Source organism: Mustelus asterias, chromosome 6 (genome assembly GCF_964213995.1).
Source record: "Mustelus asterias chromosome 6, sMusAst1.hap1.1, whole genome shotgun sequence".
NCBI classification, from domain to species: domain Eukaryota; kingdom Metazoa; phylum Chordata; class Chondrichthyes; order Carcharhiniformes; family Triakidae; genus Mustelus; species Mustelus asterias.
In genome coordinates, this window is record NC_135806.1 from 24,823,049 (window position 1) to 24,837,396 (window position 14,348).

Genomic DNA, 14,348 nt, shown 5'->3' on the forward strand with positions numbered 1-14,348 from the left:
TCCAAAGTTAAGTGGACAACCTATTAGAATGGACACAGTAAGAAGTCTCACAACACCAGGTTAAAGTCCAACAGGTTTATTTAGAATCATGAGCTTTCCTCACCTGATATTTGGAAACACGAACGTTCCTCACCTGATGAAGGGCAGCGCTCTGAAAGCTCGTGATTCTAAATAAACCTGTTGGACTACAACCTGGTGTTGTGAGACTTTTTACTGTGCCCACCCCAGTCCAACATTATTAGGATGGAGGTTGATACTGGTATTATTCGGGATAGTTTCCTCGAACAGTATGTTACAGAACCTATGAGGGAGCGAGCTATCTTGGACCTGGTCCTGTGTAATGAGACAGGTAAAATTAATGATCTTCTTGTGAGGGATCCTCTTTGAATGAGTGATCACAATATGGTTGAATTTCTATTACAAATGAAGGGAGAGAAAGTAGGGTCCCAAACCAGTGTCCTCTGCTTGAACAGAGGGGAGTACAATAGGATGAGGGCAGAATTGGCTAATGTAGACTGGGAGCGCAGACTAGTTGGTAGGACAGCTGAGCAACAGTGACGGATTTTTAAAGAGATTTTTCTCAGTACTCAGCAAAAATATATTCCTGTGATAAAAAAGGAATGTAAGAAAAGGGATAACCAGCTGTGGATAACTAAGGAAATAAAGGAGAGTATTAAATTAAAAACCAATGCGTACAGAGTGGCCAAAACTAGTGGGGAATTAGAAGATTGGGAAAGCTTTAAAAAACAACAAAGAACTACTAAGAAAGCGATAAAGAAAAGAAAGATAGATTATGAAACTAAACTAGCACAAAATATAAAAACTGATAGTAAAAGTTTTTACAAATATATAAAACGAAAAAGAGTAGCTAAAGTAAATGTTGGACCCTTAGAAGACGAGAACGGGGATTTAATAATGGGAAACGAGGAAATGGCCGAGGCCTTAAACAACTTTTTTGTGTCTGTCTTCACGGTAGAGGACACAAATAGCTTACCGAAAATTGATGGTCGTGGGACTGTAGTGGGTGGGGTCCTTAAAACGATTACTATTACTAAAGAGGTAGTGCTTGGTAGGCTAATCGAACTAAAGGTAGACAAGTCCCCGGGCCCGGATGGAATGCATCCCAGGGTACTGAAAGAAATGGCAGAAGTAATAACGATGGTTGTAATTTATCAAAATTTGCTGGACTCTGGGGAAAGGCTGATTGGAAAACAGCTAATGTGACGCCACTGTTTAAAAAAGGAGGTAGACAAAAGGCGGGTAACTACAGGCCGGTTAGCTTAACATCCGTAGTTGGGAAATTGCTGGAATCCATCATTAAAGAAGAAATAGCAGGACACCCGGAAAAAAATGGTTCGATCAAGCAGACGCAGCATGGATTCATGAAGGGAAAGTCGTGTTTGACGAATTTACTGAATTTTTATGAAGATGTAACAAGTGCGGTTGACAGAGGGGAACCAGTGGATGTGGTGTTTTTGGGTTTCCAGAAGGTGTTCGATAAGGAGCCTCACAAAAGATTGCTGCAGAAGATTAGGGTACACGGAGTTGGGGGTAAGGTGTTAGCGTGGATTGAGGATTGGCTATCTAACAGGAAGCAGAGAGTTGGAATAAGTGGGTGCTTTTCTGGTTGGCAGTTGGTGACTAGTGGCGTGCCGCAAGAATCGGTGCTAGGGCCTCAACTGTTTACCATATACATAGATGATCTGGAGGTGGGGACTGAGTGTAGGGTAACAAAGTTTGCGGATGATACAAAGATGAATGGGAAAGCGAATTGCGTGGAGGATGCGAAAAGTCTGCAGAGAGATTTGGATAGGCTAAGTGACTGGGCAAGGATCTGGCAGATGGAGTATAACGTTGACAAGTGTGAGGTTATCCATTTTGGAAGGAATAATAGTAAAATGGACTATTATTTAAATGGTGAAAAATTACAACATGCCACTGTGCAGAGGGACCTGGGGGTCCTTGTGCATGAATCGCAAAAACTCAGTTTGCAGGTGCAGCAGGTGATCAAGAAAGCAAATGGAATGTTGGCCTTTATCGCGAAGGGGATGGAGTATAAAAGCAGGGAGGTCTTGCTGCAATTGTACAAGGTACTGGTGAGGCCCCAACTGGTGGTGTTTTTGGATTTCCAGAAGGTGTTCGATAAGGTGCCTCACAAAAGGTTGCTGCAGAAGATTAGGGTACACGGAGTTGGGGGTAAAGTGTTAGCGTGTATTGAGGATTGGCTATCTAACAGGAAGCAGAGAGTTGGAATAAATGGGTGCTTTTCTGGTTGGCAGTTGGTGACTAGGGATCGGTCAACCGCACTCGAAGGATGTATTGGCCTTGGAGGGAGTGCAGAGAAGGTTCACCAGGTTGATACCGGAGATGAGGGAGTTAGCTTATGAGGAGAGAGTGAGTAGATTGGGCCTGTACTCACTGGAGTTTAGAAGGCTGAGGGGAGATCTAGACAGAGAGATTCTTTCCACTTAGAAAGGAAACAAGAACTAGAGGACACAGCCTCAAAATAAGGGGGAGTCAGTTTAGGACAGATTTGAGGAGGAACCTCTTCTCTCAGAGGGTAGTGAATCTCTGGAATTCTCTGCCCATTGAAGCAGTGGAGGCTACCTCGTTAAATATGTTTAAGTCACAGATAAATAGATTTCTGAACAATAAGGGAATTAAGGGTTATGGGGAGCGGGCGGGTAAGTGGAACTAAACCACTATCAGATCAGCCATGATCTTATTGAATGGCAGGACAAGCTCGAGGGGCTAGATGGCCTACTCCTGCTCCTATTTCTTATGTTCTTATTCTATCTTTAATTCCTGAGACTACAACTTGTCCCAACTTGTAGACCTTCATTCCTGCACCAAACTGTGAAGCCTTTTTAACAGCCTTTGACTCTGCAGTCTTTAAAGTCAAAGTCTATTCAGTAAGCAGTCTTCTTTGGATAGCCTCATTTTTCAGTCTAAACTAAACCAACTTGAAGAGTATCTTCTAATGACTCACCAAACTCACAATAGTGTGCCAGCTTTTTTACAGTTGCCATAAACTGAGCAATGCTTTCACCTTTCACTTGGTTTCTTCAGTGGAACCCGAACCATTCTGTGATGATCAGTGGCTTTGGAGAGTAATGCTTTTCAAGGATCTTTGTCAAGTCATTGTAAGTTTTGGTTCCTGGCTTTACTGGCTGAAACATCTTCCTTTAAAACCAGTGATGTGATTTTAAGGACGTATAGAGAGAGATGCCATTAAAAGGTTACATCATTGTCAATGGACAAACAGTGGAGTTGCCTCTCCATGTGGTCCGCGGTAATTTTCCAGCTCTATTTGGGAAATCATGGTTGGAGAAGATAAAGCTTATTTGGAGTGCTGTCAATAGATTGGCCAGTACCAAAACTGACCTACAGCACCTTCTGGACAATAGGAGAGTGAATTTGAAGAGACACTTAGCTAAATGAAGGGAATTCAAGTGAAACTCAAGATAAAGCCTAAGAGTCAACCAAAAAGTCTCAAAGCAAGAGCAATGTCATATGCAATTTGTTCCAAGATCAAAGAAGAATTAGTACAACTTGTTAACACTGGTGTGTTAGAGCCAAGACTAAAAATTCTGTAAGATGTGATAATAGCATTGTGATATGTGATTAACATTGTCCATTGAAGGTAATGCAAGCAGCAAACAAATTTGGTGCTGCCTGCTAGTTTCCATGATTATAGCATGCAGCCCAGCAATACACATGCTGCTGAGTGACTGCATGCTCAGCACAAGATCCATTTTTAAAATTAATTCATGGGACATGGGTGTTACTGGCTGGCCAGCATTTATTGTCCATCCCTAGTTGCCCTTGTTCAGAGACAACCACATTGCTGTGGCTCTGGAGTCACACATAGGCCAGACCAGGTAAGGACAACAGATTTTCTTCCCTAAAGGACATTAGTGAACCAGATGTTTTTTTCCGACAATGTGTCATCAGTAGATATGTTTTACTGAATTCAAATTTCACCAACTGCTGTGGTGGGATTCGAACCCGAGTCCCCAGGATATTAGCGGAGTTTCTGGATTAATAGTCTTGCGATAATACCGCTAGGCCATTGTTTCCCCTATGTAAACGACTAGCAGCAATTAAAGCAAGCCTGTACCTCTTAAAGCTAGTTTCCACTTTTTAAAATGGCCATACATTCTGGCTGCAGCAATGGCTGAGAAACACAGGAACAGGAAGAAACCTGAGAAATGACGTAGTGGAACAGAGTGAGCTCCTATATTCACAAATGCAGCACAGGAGGTTGAAAAAGGGAGATAAGTAATCTATCTCCATGGGCCAGGAAGTTCTCCAGACAGACACTGTGAAGGCAGCAGGAGCAAAGTAGCTACAGACATCAATGCTTGGAGACTGGCCCTGAACACCAGTGCTTGAAGAAGTTCAATGATCTCACACAAGTGATCATGGTCAACAAAAGCCATATCCCAGTAATTGTACCACCAATCACACACAGCTGCTCAATGCACCACACCCCATCACTCACCTATTAACACTCTCTAGCAATCAGGACTTATGGTTAACCTCCATATGCTTAACCTCATCACAGGAGGGGGAGAGAAAGCAGGGCCAGCTGGTCTGATATCAGTTGTCAGCAAAATGTGGGAATCCATCATTCAGGAAGTAGTAACCAGACACTTAGAAAACCATAGTGTGATTAACAATACTTTTCACTGTATACCAATACATGTGACAATAATAAATCAAATTAAATCAAAACAAGAGTGGACATTGTTTTATGAAAGAGAAATCACGTTTGGCAAATCTATTAGGGTTTTTCAAGGATGTAACGAGCTGTGGAAACAATGGATATGTTATATTTGGATTTTCAAAAGGCACTCAAAGTGATGCCAAAGGAAATGCTCTTGCACAAGATTGGTGGGGCTATTATTGCAGAGAATTGGTTAAAAGACAGAAAACAGGAAGTAGGAATAGGCTGATCCTTTTCAGGTTGGCAGGCTTTTACTAGAGGGTGCTGTAAGGAATGCTGCTGGGGCCCCAGATGTGTTTAAAGTCGATATTAATGACTTGGATGAAGGAACAAAGTTTTATCCCAAGTTTGCTGTGATACAAAGCTAACTGGGAAAGCAAGCTATGAAGAAAACACAAGAGGGACATAGGTTTAAAGTTTATTTGTTAGTGTCACAAGTAGGCTTACGTTAAGACTGCAATGAAGTGAAAATCCCTTAGTCGCCACAGTCTGGTGCCTGTTCGGGTACACTGAGGGAGAATTTCGCATAGCGAATGCACCTAAGCAACATGTCTTTCAGACTGTGGGAGGAAATGGGAGCACCCAGCGAAAACCCGCACAGACACAGGGAGAACATGCAGACTCCACACAGACAGTGACCCAAGTCGGGAATCGAACCTGGGTCCCTGACGCTGAGTGGCAACAGTGCTAATGATTGTGCCACCATGAAGTGAGTTAGGTGAGAAGATGGCAGATGGAATACAGTGTGAGAAAATAGAAAGTATGGAAAAACTGAAAATGTTTTATATGGTGAAAATATATTAACTGTTTGCATTCAGAGACATTTGCATGTCCTTGAATAAGAAGCACACAAAGTTAAAACGTAGCTACAATATGAATAAAGAAGACAAATTCTATGTTGGCTTTCACTACAGTATAAGATTAAGGAAGTCTTGCTGCACTTTTATAGGATTTCGGTGAGACCTTACCTGGAATGCCATAAACAGTATTGTTCACTCTCCCTAAGAAAGGCTATACTTGCCTCAGAGGGAGTGCAACAAAGCACAAAAGAGTTGTTCCATCAGGCAAGATCGAGGAAAATGGGCCTATACTCTGGAGTTTAGAAGAAAGAGAGGCAATCTGATTGGAACATGTAAGGACTTGGCAGAACAGATGCTGCGAAGCTGTTAACCTAACTAGCGAATCCAGAACTAGATGGGTATAGCCTTAAGATAAAGGACAACCATTTTTGACTGAGAAATGTCTTCACTTCGGCTTCTGAATCTTTGGAATTCCCAACCCCAGAGGGCTGTGGATGCTCAGTCATTGAGTATACTTAAAGCTGACATTTAACGTCACTAAGCATAAGTGGGTTGCAGTCAGGCCAGCTTACTGTAATGTAGGTGATGCGCGATTAATCCACTCGGGAGGCTAGATCGTACCCGGGAATAAAGGCTTTTATTCGCAACAAGAATAGAGCATACTGCTTAACAATACTATCCCAGACTAAGGGTCACTAGGAAGTGGCAGTGACCTTTATACTCCAATAAGAAGGCGGAGCCAAACGGAGTGTACCACAGAACAATGCTAACAGGTGGAACACCCCAACCCTAACCCCAACAGTAACAAGAGTAACATATGTACAAGTACCCATAGTGATAACCATCTATGGTTCAGTACCCATAGTGGTAACCATCTATGGTTCACCACAGTAGGGTAAGGTTGCAAATGTGTTCTGTTGTAGAGGACCAAGATATGGACTTTGATATGCTGTTGCTACATTTTAACTTTGTGTGCTTCTTATTCAAAGACATGCAAATCTCTCTGAACACAAACAGTTAATATATTCTCACCATATAAAACATTTTCAGTTCTTCCATACTTTCTATTTTCTCACACGGTACTCCATCTGCCATCTTCTCGCCTAACTCACTTCATGGTGGCACAATGGTTAGCACAGTAAAAGGCTGATGGCCATGAAAACAGAAATGCTAGGTGCATTAACAGGTCTGCCAGAGAGTCTGTAACTTTTAAGGACTGTGGGGGAATCTGGCTTCAACTTGGCATAGGGTTTCACACAGAGTTTGGACCATATTGTTTCCAGCATAGACATGTGGTTAACTCCACGAAGACACTGGCAGGTCCTGCCTTCATGCAGCATCTGATTGCCAATGTCTCGGCTTCCATTGTAGCACAGTCAGAAACCGTGCAATGCTGAATGTTACATTGGAAGCTCAGGCTGAGATCATGAGATCACTGCTTATTGCAAGTCGAGCTTGATGCCATGCAGAATCAAGCTGTTGCCACCATGGCCGGAATACCAGTGATTAGAGATATTTGCAGGTCTCACAGTAATCTAGCAATTGGTGCTCCTGCAGGTGTTGTCCAGCCTGCAGATATACTGGCTGCCTTCTCCTTTCCTCCTCTACATCAACCTCCCAAACCTAAAGAGGTCACCAAAGCATCACATGATGGCCAGGCTGTGGAAGATGCAGCAGTTTACCACAATCAGAAAACGGTCTCCAGCAAATACTGGAGGGTTCTCCCCATTCTTCATTACTTCGATGGTCTGCTCCTCAACACTCTGAATTGCCTCATATCGCTCATTGTATGAATACTGACCACATGTTCAGAAGGGAATCATTAGATACGCGTACATCAGATATCCATTGTCACTGAATAGACACCCTCTGGCTCAACAAGGTTTATCGAAAATGTCTGGAACTTCAGGCTGCTACACAATGAAAGCAACATGGCTGTCAGAACAGTAAACATTCATCAACATTATTTTCTGGGCATTGTCACACACTAAGAGTGAAATGTAATGCTCGCCCAAAGGTGAGTTTAGAAGTGAGGGAGGCCTTGTGATTAGGCAGGAGAGTAAAGGTGGAGATCCTGTCACCTTCCCCTCCTTCCAATTAAGTCCAGGATTGAATCAATTTGGCTAAAGCTAAGGAACAAAAGATGATGGTGAAGTCACTAGACTGCCAACTAGTGAGAAGGATGTCAGGGAATAAATCTGCAGGGAAATTACAGATAAATGTAAACATTAGAGAGTAGTCATAATGGGGGACTTTAATTACCTGGGACAGTGGAGGTGTAAAGAGCAGAGAAGGGCAAATGTTCCTAGATTGTGTTCAGAAAAATTTTCTACAATGTTATGTGTCCAGCCCAACAAGAAAGGATATACTATTGGAAATTCTTGGAAATGATGTAGCCAAGTAGATCAAGTGTCAGTGGGAACATTTAGGAAACAATGATCATTGTATTGTAAGGTTTAGAATGATGATAGAAAAGGACAATGGGCAATCCAGAGTAAGAATAATTAGCTGGAGGAGAGCTGAATTCAATGGGGCAAGAACAGAGCTCGACCGGTTAGACTGAAATGAAAGGTTGGCGGGAAAAACTGCAACTAAACAATGAACTACCTTTAAAAAGGAAATGGTTCAGGTACAGTCAAGGTATTTTCCCTCACAATGGAAAGACAGGGCAAAGAAATCCAGAGCTCCTGAAATGAAAAAGGAAATAGAAATTAAGATAAAAAAGAAAAGTGTCAGGTAGAAAATACTATTCAGAACAGGGAGGAATACAGAAGGTTCAAAAGGGAGGTGAAAAACATATTAAGGAAGCGAAGAGGCATTATGAGAAAAGATGGCAAAAAGCATAAGTTTTCTATGTGACTATAAATACAAAAAGGATGATAAGTAGAGGAGTAGGGCCTATTACGGACCTCACATGGAGGCAGGGAGCACAGTTGAGGGATTATTAAATGAACACTTTGCATCTGTCTTTACCAAAGAGGTAAATGCTACTCAGGCCATGGTGACAAAAGAGGAGACTCTGTCCCTAGAAAGGTACAAAATTGATAAGGAGGAAATGTTGAATAGACTGTCAGCACTAAAATTGACAAGGCACCAAGATGAGATGTATCCAAGGATATTGACGGAAGCAAGAATGGAAATTGCAGGGGCACTGGCCATAATCTTCCAGTCTTCACTAGAATCAGGGCAGGTGCCAGAGGACTGGAAAATTGCAGACATTGTGCCCTTGTTCAAAATGATTGTAGGGATAAACGCAACAATAACAGACCACTCAATTTAACTTTAGTAGTTGGAAAAATTCCCTAAACAATTATTTGGGATAGAAGTGATAATGACATGGAAAAATGTAGGTTGATTAGGAAGGGCCAGCATGAATTTCAAAAGAGGAAATTACGTTTAACTAACTTGCTAGAGTTTTTTGAAGGGGTAACAGAAAGGGTCAATGAGGGTAATACTGTTGATGTTAAATAGCTATTTTGCATCAGTCTTTATGGTAGAAGATACTTTGAACATCCCATTATTACTATGAGGAGGAATTAAGTACCATCATCTGTGGTGAACCATAGATGGTTACCACGATGGGTACTTGTACATATGTTACTCTTGTTACTGTTGGGGTTAGGGTTGGGGTGTTCCACCTGTTAGCATTGTTCTGTGGTACACTCCGTTAGGCTCCGCCTTCTTACAGGAGCATAAAGGTCACTGCTACTTCCTAGTAGCCCTTAGTCTGGGATAGTATTGTTAAGCAGCATGCTCTATTCTTGTTGCGAATAAAAGCCTTTATTCCCGGGTACGTCCTAGCCTCCCATGTGAATTAATCGCGCATCAATTTTATTCACAACAAAATACCGAAAATTTTGTTCGAAGAAAAATGGAGCAGATGCTGAAACCCGATCGGCTAACCTTGGATCCGCGTGCCGCTTGAGCGTCGAATACTTTCAACCATTGGTTGAAGTGTTTCGAGGATTACATCGACGCCTCGACAGCAGTCTAGTCTGACGCCGACAGATTGCGGGTCCTCCACGCAAGGGCGAGCTACACTGTGTATGCAACAATCCGTGATTCCCAAAATTACAAAGAGGCCATCGAATTACTCAAGAAGCTGTACCATAAACAGCCAAACGAAATTCATGCTCGTTACCTATTAGCCACTTGACGGCGGCAGCCCGGCGAAACTATGGGACAGTACCTGCGCGAACCTCAACAGCTAGCCAGAGCCTGCAATTGCAAGGAGGTGTCGGTCACTCAATACACCAACGATCTGATCCGAGATGCGTTCGTGGCGGGAATCGGCTCATCCTATATTCGCCTGCGGCTGCTAGAGCAGGTTAACTTGGACCTGGCTAAGACGGTAGAATTGGCCGATGCAATGGAAACGGCCTCCAGAAGTCTTGAAACCTACCCCACCGACCACGTGGGAACATCGTGGCAAGTACAGCCACCGCCTCAACTGTACCCAGCGGCTCCTCAGAACTGCGCGATAATGCTCTCAACTTCAGACCTGACGGCTGCGGCAGCTCCTGGAGGACCACGGTGCTATTTCTGCGGATTGGTGAAGCACCCTCGTCAAAGATGTTCGGCCAGGACGGTGTTTTGCTCCGCTTGTGGGAAGAAAGGGCACTATGCAAAAGTGTGCCGAGCAAATTGTCCAAGCCCAGCAGTGCTGCGTGTGACTCCCCAGGATCCATCTCCTCGTCTCCGGCCTCGTCGATGTCTTCAGCCACGTGCGATTCGCGGGCGCCACCATTTCCTATGACGACGATGCAAGCCACGTGCGACATGTGGGTGCCACCGCTTTCAGCATCATCGACCACGTGCGATTCGTGGGCGCAGCTATTTTGGTCGACACCGGCCGCAGAAGACCAGCAGGGGTCCTCGTCGTCGGCTATCTCAGCTGCCTGCAGTTACACTCGGGATCCAACAGTGGCGTCAATCATCCTGGACCAGGCCAAGCCTCACAGACTCGACAAGTCCATGATGGACATAGAGGTAAACGGGCGCCTGGCGCATTACCTGTTTGACAGCGGGAGCACGGAGAGCTTCATCCATCCGGATACAGTGAAACGGTGCGCTCTCCGTGTGCAAACTGTCAGGCAGACAATCTCCATGGCGTCGAGGTCCTGATCAGTTATCGTTCTTGGGAGCTGTGTGGTAACCTTAACGGTGCGGGGCACAGTTTATGAGAACTTCAGGCTCCTCATGTTACCGCACCTTTGCGCTCCGGTACTCCTGGGGCTAGACTTTATGGTCCACCTGAAGAGTGTGACCCTGCAGTATGATGGGCCACTCCCTCCACTTTCAGTGGGAGAACTGCAGCCTCCAAATTGTCCAGCGCGCTCCACATGCAGTCTCTCGACACTCAAAATTACCCCGCCTTCCCTATTCAAAGATCTCGTGCCAGGCTGCAAGCCCATCGCGACTAAGAGCAGGCGTTACAGCGCTGAGGATCGGATCTTTATTCGATCTGAGGTTCAGCGGCTCCTCAGGGAAGGGGTCATTCAACCTAGCACTAGCCCATGGAGAGCACAAGTCGTGGTGGTCAAGACTGGAGACAAGCCCCAGATGGTCATAGACTATAGTCAGACCATTAATAGGTACACGCAGCTGGACGCGTACCCTCTCCCGCGCATATCTGACATGGTCAACCAGATTGTGCAGTACCGGGTGTTCTCCACCATCAACTTGAAGTCAGCCTACCACCAGCTCCCCATTCGCCCAGAGGACCGCAAATACATGGCCTTTGAGGCGGATGGCCGTCTCTACCACTTTTTAAGAGTCCCTTTCAGTGTCACAAATGGGGTCTCGGTCATCCAGCTTGAGATGGACCGAATGGTGGACCAAAACGGGCTACGGGCTACCTTCCCGTACCTGGACAACGTCACTATCTGCGGCCATGACCAGCAGGACCACGACGCCAACCTGGAAAACGGGGTCATCGTATGCGTCCCCCCCTTGAACTTCCCCTACCCACTAGCATCAAAGCACTGAGAAGATGCTTAGGCTTCTTCTCGTACTATGCACAGTGGGTTCCCAATTTCGCGGACAAAGCCCGTCCGCTCATAAAATCTACCTCTTTTCCCCTGACAACAGAGGCTCGCCTAGCCTTTGAAGGGATAAAAGCCGACATCGCGAAAGCCACGATGCACGCTGTCGATGAGTCCATCCCCTTTCAGGTGGAGAGTGATGCATCTGATTTCGCCCTGGCCGCCACACTTAACCAGGCGGGCAGGCCCGTCGCCTTTTTCTCTCGCACCCTCCAAGGCCCTGAAATTCGGCACTCCTCTGTGGCGAAAGAGGCTCAGGCCATTGTGGAGGCCGTACGGCACTGGCGCCATTATTTGGCTGGCAAACGGTTTACCCTGCTCACGGACCAGCGGTCCGTGGCCTTCATGTTCAACAACACGTTAAAGGGAAAAATTAAGAATGATAAAATCTTGAGGTGGAGAATCGAACTCTCCACCTACAACTATGATATCATGTACCGTCCGGGGAAGCTCAATGAGCCCTCAGATGCCCTGTCGCGTGGAACATGTGCCAGTGTGCAGGAGGACCGGCTACAGGCCCTCCACAATGATCTCTGCCATCCGGGGATCACTCGGCTCTTCCATTTTGCAAAGGCTCGGAATCTGCCCTACTCTAGAGGATGTCAGGTCGATAACTCGAAGCTGCCAGGTATGTGCAGAGTGCAAGCCGCACTTCTACCGGCCTGACAGGGCGCACCTCATTAAGGCCACTCGCCCTTTTGAACGACTGAGTGTCGACTTCAAGGGCCCCCTTCCTTCGACAGATCGGAATGTGTATTTCCTCAACGTGGTTGACGAATACTCCCGATTCCCCTTTGCCATCCCGTTCTGACATGTCCTCTGCCACGGTCATCAAACCCCTGCGGAGTCTTTTTACCCTGTTCGGCTACCCCACTTATATCCACAGTGATAGGGGTTCGTCATTTATGAGCGACGACTTGAGGCAATACCTGCTCTCAAAAGGAATTGCCTCAAGTAGGACTACGAGTTATAACCCCAGGGGTAATGGACAGGTTGAGAGAGAAAACGCTACAGTCTGGAAGGCTGTTTTACTGGCATTAAGGTCTAGGGGTCTTCCAGTCTCCCGTTGGCAAGAGGTACTTTCTGATGCGCTCCATTCAATCCGGTCCCTCCTGTGTACGGCAACCAACGCTACCCCACATGAGCGGATGTTTACCTTCCCCAGGAAGTCTTCCTCTGGGACCTCACTGCCGTCTTGGTTGACGTACTCAGGACCTGTCCTCCTGCGGTGGCATGTTAGGACCCGCAAGTCCGACCCTTTGGTTGAACAGGTCCATCTCCTCCACGCCAACCCTCAATATGCCTATGTGGCATATCCTGACGGGCGAGAGGACACGGTCTCTGTCAGAGATCTGGCGCCTGCAGGGGACCTGGAAACCCCTGCCACTCCCGCACCCCTGGTTAGGATTCCTTTGCCCATTCTCTCCCCTCCTGACACGGCGCAGGCAGCATCGGGACCTCAACTTAATCCTCTTACTCCCGTGTACAGCTTGCCTGAGTCCAGGAGATTGTCGCCACCTCGAGGTCCACAGGCGTGTGAGGAACTGGAGGAGTCACTGGACACCACCTCGGGGAGAGGGTCGTCACCACGGTCACCAGAACCGGCACTGGAGCCAGTGCTGCGGAGGTCGCAGAGACTGTCCGGACCTCCGATACAGCTGAACTTGTGAACATGTGGACAGTTCGTATTGTCTCCTTACCCCACCGGCCTTTGTTTTTAAAGGAGGGGTGAATGTGGTGAACCATAGATGGTTACCACAATGGGTACTTGTACATATGTTTCTCTTGTTACTGTTGGGGTTGAGGTGTTCCACCTGTTAGCATTGTTCTGTGGTACACTCCGTTTGGCTCCGCCTTCTTACAGGAGTATAAAGGTCACTGCTACTTCCAAGTAGCCCTTAGTCTGGGATAGTATTGTTAAGCAGTATGCTCTATTCTTGTTGTGAATAAAAGCCTTTATTCCCGGGTACGTCCTAGCCTCCCGTGTGAATTAATCGCGCATCATCATCAAAACTGGAGAAGTAGATTCGACAAACTAATGGGGCTAAAGATAGTTAAGTCCCCTGGCCCTGATCATTTGCATCCTCGGATCCTAAAAGAGATAGTGAATGCATTGGTTGTCATTTTCCAAAAATCCTTGGCTTCTGGAAAAGGTCTGGATTGGAAAACTGCCAATGTGACACCTCTACTCAAAAAAGGAGGGAAGCAAAAAGCAGGTACCTATGGGCTGATTAGCCTAACATCTATTCTTGGAAAAATGTAGGAATCAATTATTAAGGAAGTAACAGCAGCGCATTTGGAAAATCAAAATCTAATCAAAGAGTCAGCATGACTTCATGAAAGGGAAATTGTGTCTGACCAATGTATGAGAGGTTTTTGAGGAAGTCTCAACTAGACTGGATAGAGGGGAATCAGTAGCTGTGTTGTATTGGACTTCCAAAAGGCATTCACCAAGGTACCTCACAAAAGGTCAAGTCATAGACGGCACGGTAACACAGTGGTTAGCACTGCTGCTTCATAGCTCCAGGGACCTGGGTTCGATTCCCGGCTTGGGTCACTGTCTGAGTGGAGTTTGCACATTCTCCTCGTGTCTGCGTGGGTTTCCTCCGGGTGCTCCGGTTTCTCCCACAGTCCAAAGATGTGTGGGTTAGGTTGATTGGCCATGCTAAAATTGCCCGTTAGTGTCCTGAGATGCGTAGGTTAGAGGGATTAGTGAGTAAATGTGTAGGGAAATGGGGGTAGGGCCTGGGTGGGATTGTGGTCGGTGCAGAGTCA